The sequence below is a fragment of the Rhamphochromis longiceps genome, linkage group LG5 (genome assembly GCF_057381845.1).
Source record: "Rhamphochromis longiceps isolate RC_006_pf linkage group LG5, R_longiceps_female_GT1.1, whole genome shotgun sequence".
Classification (NCBI taxonomy): domain Eukaryota; kingdom Metazoa; phylum Chordata; class Actinopteri; order Cichliformes; family Cichlidae; genus Rhamphochromis; species Rhamphochromis longiceps.
This window is the reverse complement of record NC_140561.1, coordinates 14242040-14249222: the sequence shown is the minus strand read 5'-3', so window position 1 is coordinate 14249222 and position 7183 is coordinate 14242040.

Here is a 7183-nt window from a genome sequence, read left to right as displayed (position 1 = left end):
TCACATTAAAAGCAGTTCTAAAAAAAAAAAAAAGATCATTCAGTGTTTGGTGCTTGGACTTGACAATGGAGATTGACAGATGGCCTCAGAGCATGGAGGTGGAGCAGATCAAACAGGACAAGGAATTTAAATTGAAAGGGTTGTTAGACAACTAGGCAGTTCTGAATGAAATTCAGCCCACTATTGCTTTTCATGTGGTAAAAATGGTCTGAGCTAAAATGGATAGGTCAGTGTAAGTGAGCCTTAAAAAAGCATGTTTAATTTTCCCAGAAATTGTCTGCTGTAAATTTATTTTTACTTTACTTTTTACTGAAACATTCTACATTTGGAACATACATCAATTTATCTTATATAGCCACCATATGAATATCCATAATATTTTACATAAAGCATTTAGTGAGCTTGCTGCTACATGTGTTTACAAAAAATATGTGTAGAACACGTTTTTGTGTGTGAGTGTATCTAGTTTGTTAAGATTTAGCACTGTAAAATAATGAAGGGTTAGGGAGTGCACGCCTTATATTCTCCTAGTTAAACAGAAAACAGGCTGGCAATATTTTACTGCAACGAATATACAACATGCAAACATACAACAGAATACAAGATATAGTTTACGAAACTTCACAAATGAAAAAAAAAACAATAAAAAAGGTGGTTTGACTTAGAACACTGACACAATATGCACACAGTACAGAATGTTAGGTTGACACTTACTCCTCTCGCATCAAGCTGGCCCAACTTTTCTGAAAAGTGAAATATTGAGTTTTCTCACCCTGTTACAGATTTGTTGAATTGTCTGCAGTTGTTGGTCCTAGTTCTGTTCTTCTTACACGTTCATCCAAATAATAAAATAGATATGGATATCTTTTTTAAAACATTTATTTTTTACAAAACAATTTAAAAACAAATATAATTAAATAAACTAATGTCATTCCATTTTGAATACATCACAGAAACTCTACTTGTCAATTAAATATACCTCAAAACAAACTGGAAAGGAGAAATCAGATCAGGATTTTTATCCACTAGGTTACTGCAAACCCGAGTGCATAAAAAATATTCTATCAAAGAAAAAGAAAAGATAATAGTGCTTATCCCATATTTCCTTAGAGTAGCAGTTGCCAAAGACACTTCAACTGCAAACCTTTCACCATCTATGAATGTTACCGACATTAAATTATAGCACACTATAACACACCTAACACTTACTTCAGCCAACTCATGAGTCCATTCAGTGATTAGACTGCAACAAACCTTCCTGCTCCTATACTATCCATCCATCCATTCGCTTCCGCTTATCCTTTTCAGGGTCGCGGAGCCTGGAGCCTATCCCAGCTGACATAGGGCGAAAGGCGGGGTACACCCTGGACAGGTCGCCAGTCTGTCGCAGGGCTAACACATAGGGACAGACAACCATTCACACTCACATTCACACCTAGTGACAATTTAGATTAATCCATTAACCTATCCCCACAAGCTGCATGTCTTTGGACGGTGGGAGGAAGCCGGAGTACCCGGAGAGAACCCACGCAAACACGGGGAGAACATGCAAACTCCACACAGAAAGACCCCGGCCTGATGGAGGAATTGAACTCAGGACCTTCTTGCTGTGCGGCAACAGTGCTAACCACCGTGCCACCGTGCTGCCCTCCTATACTATATTATAATAAAATAAACTCAGTAAAAGATTGCAAATAACTTGTTGTGAGTTTTCAATCATTGCAGTTTGAACTCAAGTCTATGACTGCAAGAGTTTGGTTATCAGCATATGAACTAGAGGGGAGCATTTACTATTTTGTGAATTCACTTTAAAATGTCATATTTTTTTTAATGTGTTATTTCATGAGGACGTTTTAGTCACTTGCTGAAACAAATATATGGACGTGGCACCATGGAGGTAGGTTATATATTTGATTAATTTTTCTCGGTCCTTCCCTCTCATCAGCTAGTCTTAATTTTAGCATTAGCTAAGTGTAGCCCGGGTTGTTTTTTCAGAAGCCCGGAGTCTTTTGGAGTGTAATTTTTTCATAGTTAGATGCCTGGCTGACAACTGTATAAAGCAAAAAAATACACACAATATTCTAAGCACATAGTGCACACTGTGGGATTTTACGACTGTGCGTAAATCCCCCCCTAATATTGGTATGATCCAAGCTCAGGCACTAAGCGGGGCGGGGCAGCTGCTGCCTACGAGTGCGCTGTTGGAGAAACGCAGCCAGGCAGATAGAGGAGAACTGAAGTTTGACCAGGTACCAAAGAAAATCATTTGTACTGTACAAATAATGTAAATATGACGGTGTATCACAAAAGATTGATATCAAACTGATCGCTTGACCCATATTACGTTACTTGCTCTTCAAGTGAATCAACAAATGGCGAAATGAAAAGCCGAACAACAACAATGCTGTTTCTTTAGAGAGTCTTAGCTTACATGTGTGTTTATTTCATATTTTCAGTTGTTACCCGCCATGGCTAAATAAATCGGTTTCAGTAATGCACTGATATACAAGAATGGACATAAGGAGCTTCTTTCAAAGAAAAAACTCTGGTAGTATTTTATATATTATGCTTTGTATGTTGTTCAGTATATTCCTATGCAAAACAAGAGGAACTTCAATACACAGCAGTATATTCACAGTTGAAACCAGATATTTACATACACTTTATGGAAAACACAAGAACATTTTTTTACTGTACAACATCAATTTAGAGTAAACTTGTTTTGTTTTGGATAAATAAATATTAAAATATCTTTTGAATTAGTTAAATGTCAGAATAAAGAGAGACAGAGCTGTCTATTTTTTATCACTTTCATCAAATTTAGGAGTACATGTACACTAAGTTTATTGTTAATTAATAAGAAAATTCCAGACGATTCCATTCTGAGCTGAAGAAGCTTCTGATAGGTTAGTAGAGGCCATGTGAGCAAATTGGTGGCACAGCTGTGGATGCATATAAGGCAAAACACAGAGCCTGTTTCTTTGACATGGGAACATCAAGAGATGTCAACCAAAACACCAGGAACAGAACTGTGGAGCTCCATAAGTGTGGCTCAAGTTTGAATACAATTTGGTGCCATTTACAATTAAGAAATACAGACAGTTTCTCTCTTTACTCTTAAAGTTAACAAATATGTTTTTTATATTTATCAATCTAAAAAAATAAACATTTAGTCTGATTTGATGTTACAATTAAAAAAGTGTTTGTGTTTTTAATCTGAAGAGTATGTAAACATCTGGTTTCAACTGTATATTTGATGATTGTCAGCACAAAGAGGGAGAGAGAGGAACAGAGAGGGAGATGGAGAATGAGGACAGAACAGAGATGGAACAAGAGCAGGTGAGACACACATGTTAGTCAAATGGTTGTTTACCAAAAGCATCACCGTATCATAGGTACTCATGTATCTCGTACCTAGTGTTTCTTTTTAGGTTTGCTATTTTTCAAATTCTACATTTATTAAGTTTTGCAGGCTTGTTTGCACAACAAGGCTAAACAATTATATAAACTTTTCTCAATCTAAATAGTGGACTTTGGTAGAATTAAAAAATAAGTGTAGTGCAGGTCTATGATGATTTTTAGTGCTACTATCATCTAGTTCTGATTCTGGTTCTGTCTTGGTTAAATCCTAAGTAGTCCTGATTTTGAACTGTTGTGTCCTGTTTTAATTCTGGATCAGTTCTGGGTCTGGTTGAATTGGGGTTTAGTCCTCGTGTCTTGATACAGCCCTGATTTTGTTCTGCCTTGCTGCTTAATTAAAAAAAACTAGTTTAACGTGTCCTGCACATGTGATATATATTTTTCCCTATATGAAGTCATTCTTTTTTGAACAAAACTCAAAACAGAGCCTATTAATCTTTCAGTCATTTGTAAACCCCCCCCCCCCCCCCCCCCCTCCCCACTAGTGCCTACTGAGCTCTACTCGACTGGACTCGACTCTACTGGGTTTCGCTCATTTTGTCATTTCCATAACTGAGTGCCACTTCAATGTGAGTGGACTATTTACACCACAGCAACTTGAAAGCCTCATGACGTCGTTTGTATGTGACACAAACAGAACACATTCTGTCATCAACACAAAAATGTCTACACTTTGTCAGTGGACACGGTGTCGGTTTCTTCTTTGCCGGGTTTCAAAAATGGTGGGTTGATTCTTGTGAAGAAGTGGCGCTCATGACTCGTCCAGTGACATTCAGTTTGTTGACATTATATTTTCTGCTTGATTCAGCTTGCTTGGAAATTCAACCAAGTAGGTACTAAAAAGATGCCTGGGTCCCAGGTACTAACACTTAATTGAAAATTTAGATTGTAGGTGCCAGTGGCGGTCCTAGCCTGCATGGCGCCCCGGGCGAACACTTATTCACTCATTTTTATAAACTGAGCACCTGATGGCTTTGAACTTTTCTTGTCCATCTTCCATTGGTTTTAATTTTGCACTCCAGTATGAACACCCATCCCCCAACCCGAGGATCACCACAACATAACCTAATAGACCTACACCGTAGTTCACAGATTCACTTTGTCTAAGATGTATTTCTGGGATTTCACACAACCCAGTATTCAAATCATAAATACATAATGGGCTTGGATTTAGATCATTATGAATGAAATGTGCGCTATTTGGAAGTAGCCGGCCTCCTCCCCTTTCAATGGGTTGTGTGTGAGACTTTAAATCATCAAACTGTAAATTATAAATTTTCAATTGTTATTGATCCTTTACCCCGAGTCCTAAATAGAGATGGACCGATCCGATATTACGTATCGGTATCGGTCCGATACTGACGTAAATTACTGGATCGGATATCGAAGAGAAATAAAAAATGTAATCTTTTCCAATAAATCAGCACCTCACAAAACTTGCGACGCGGTGAAACTCGGCCCATAACCGTAGCAGTGTGCTCACGTGATAGAGCGGCTGTGTGTATTTGTAGCCTCTACCAAACCGGCATTTCATCTCCGAGGAAGTGATCCCAGAAGTAAAGCAAGTGTGTAAGTTCATCTTTGAATGTTTGTAAAGCATTCCCGTGTTAAACTTAATAACCGATATATGGAGCGACTGCCTCTTTTCTCTCTCCCTCTCCTGCTGCTACTTCAATCATGAAACTGATCAATGATCAGCTGATCGGCTTTTCTGTCAAGAGTCCGTCTCTCTTGTTTGTTTTTGGCCCACTTTGCACCAGAAAGAGGAAACCAGCAGCTGAACAACAGCAGCACATTTAAGCTTGATAAGCTGTTGTTAGAATTTATTTATTATTACTTTCTACACCAGGCTCCTTTTCTACTTAGCTGACAGCTGGTAACTGTGCAGGGGCGGATCTAGCAAAGTTTAGCCGGGGGGGCCGATAGGGCATTAACAGGGAAAAGGGGGCACAAAGACATATTTTCTTTCTTATTCTCATTTAAAATGTGTAGCTTTTAATAAATAATTATCTGAATCTTACGTAAATGTATAGAAGTCCATTACTATATATAGTAACTGTTAAGTCTAATATACCCTAGTAAGCTATAGTACTTTTTCCTTTGGGAAGGTACACAGCAAATTCAAAAGTGTTAAATGTTTTGGTGTTAATAGTCTTCTTGCAAAAGTAGAGTTAATTTTACTCTAAGCAGAGTCACATTCTTTTAATGTAACTCTGAGGTGTAAAATGATAGTAGTTAAAATCGAGTGTTAAAAATGAGTGTTTCTCTGTCAAATCTGGAGGTGTTACAATGGAAACATTAACTCTTGACCTCTTAACTCTGAACTCCTACAGGGGCTATGACACCAACAGAGTAAATTCACAGACTCCGCCCCCAGCACGGCTCCAATCGGAGCTGAAGTGAAGCCGTTTCAGAACATTTTGCTCTACATATTTGAGTTGTTTGCCATGCTTGGTAAGTCATTTTTTCAAAGATTGTTTCAATTATTATTATGAGCTTTTACTTCTGTGGCTCTTTGGAGTTGAGACAAAGCTGTGTGGAAGGCATTAGCCATGTTGCTCGCTGATAGCATAACATTCTGTTTTAGCTAGCTGAAAGGTATTGTTTGCGGGCAAATACCACAGCCTTGAAAAAAAGCTTGCATGTGAATTTTCAGTCAAACTTTTGGTCAAATACACCTAAAACAATGTCTAGAATGTGAAATGTTGGTATAATGGTGCTACTTGAAGCCTGAAAATGATCGCCCATAAAAAACAAAACAAACAAAAAAAAAAAAAACGAGCAAACAGCAGTAGCTGACATCCTGACTGGGTTCTACGGTAGCATTTAGATCCCTCCAGAGTTTTGTGCACACGGTTTAGGTAAAAATGAAAAAGGTTGAGGTTTTACATTTAGTTCAGTATTACCTGTTGCCTGTGTCTTTGTCTTTTGGGAAAATACTTTACACAAGTAATGGCTCAAAGAGGATTCCTTTTTTTTACTGTGCTGCAATTGTTTACTGGATTATTTGTGCCATTAATTAGTGTCAACTAATTTTTATTCGATCTCCGCACAGGATATGCTTGTGAAGATGGAATATGGGGGAGAGCAGAAGTGCGTTTAAGTTCCACAAAGGGATGAATGAAGGACATGCATATTGTATTGAAGAAATAAGTGATGAGAATGCTGTTATTTGCATTTACCAGCTCACCTATGTCAGACCTTTTGATAAACAAAATTCTAATGAAAGTGAGAACATGTGTACTGTTACATCTTTCAGAAAATGTTTTGAAATTGTGGTGCACAGTTCAGAATAAATGTTTTCCAAAAACCATTGCATCTTTTTAGTAAATGTTTATTTCCAAAAGAAATTTCTAGAAGTTCAGAACAGTAAAATTCCCGCTTTTTAGAATGAATTAGAAGATAACTCTTACGTAGTTAAACTAAAATACTCTTTGAGAGTTAATATATAAACTCTTAACACCAAGTGTTAAATTATCAACTCCAGACAGATTTGGTGTTTAACACTACATCAGAGTTAACGTACCAACTCTCCAAAAAGAGTTAAATTAACACTCTCTGGTGTGGACCCATATAGACACTTTAATAGTGTTGAAATCAAATCCGACAGTGTTAATTTGGACATGCTGGATTTGCTGTGTACCATCTGTGCAGTCTGCAATTCTGTAGAAGAAAGATGTTGAATCTATTTAATTATTCTTGAAAAATAATTTATTTCTGTGCAATTTTTTTCCAACCTGCATCAAATTAAAGTTGATTACGT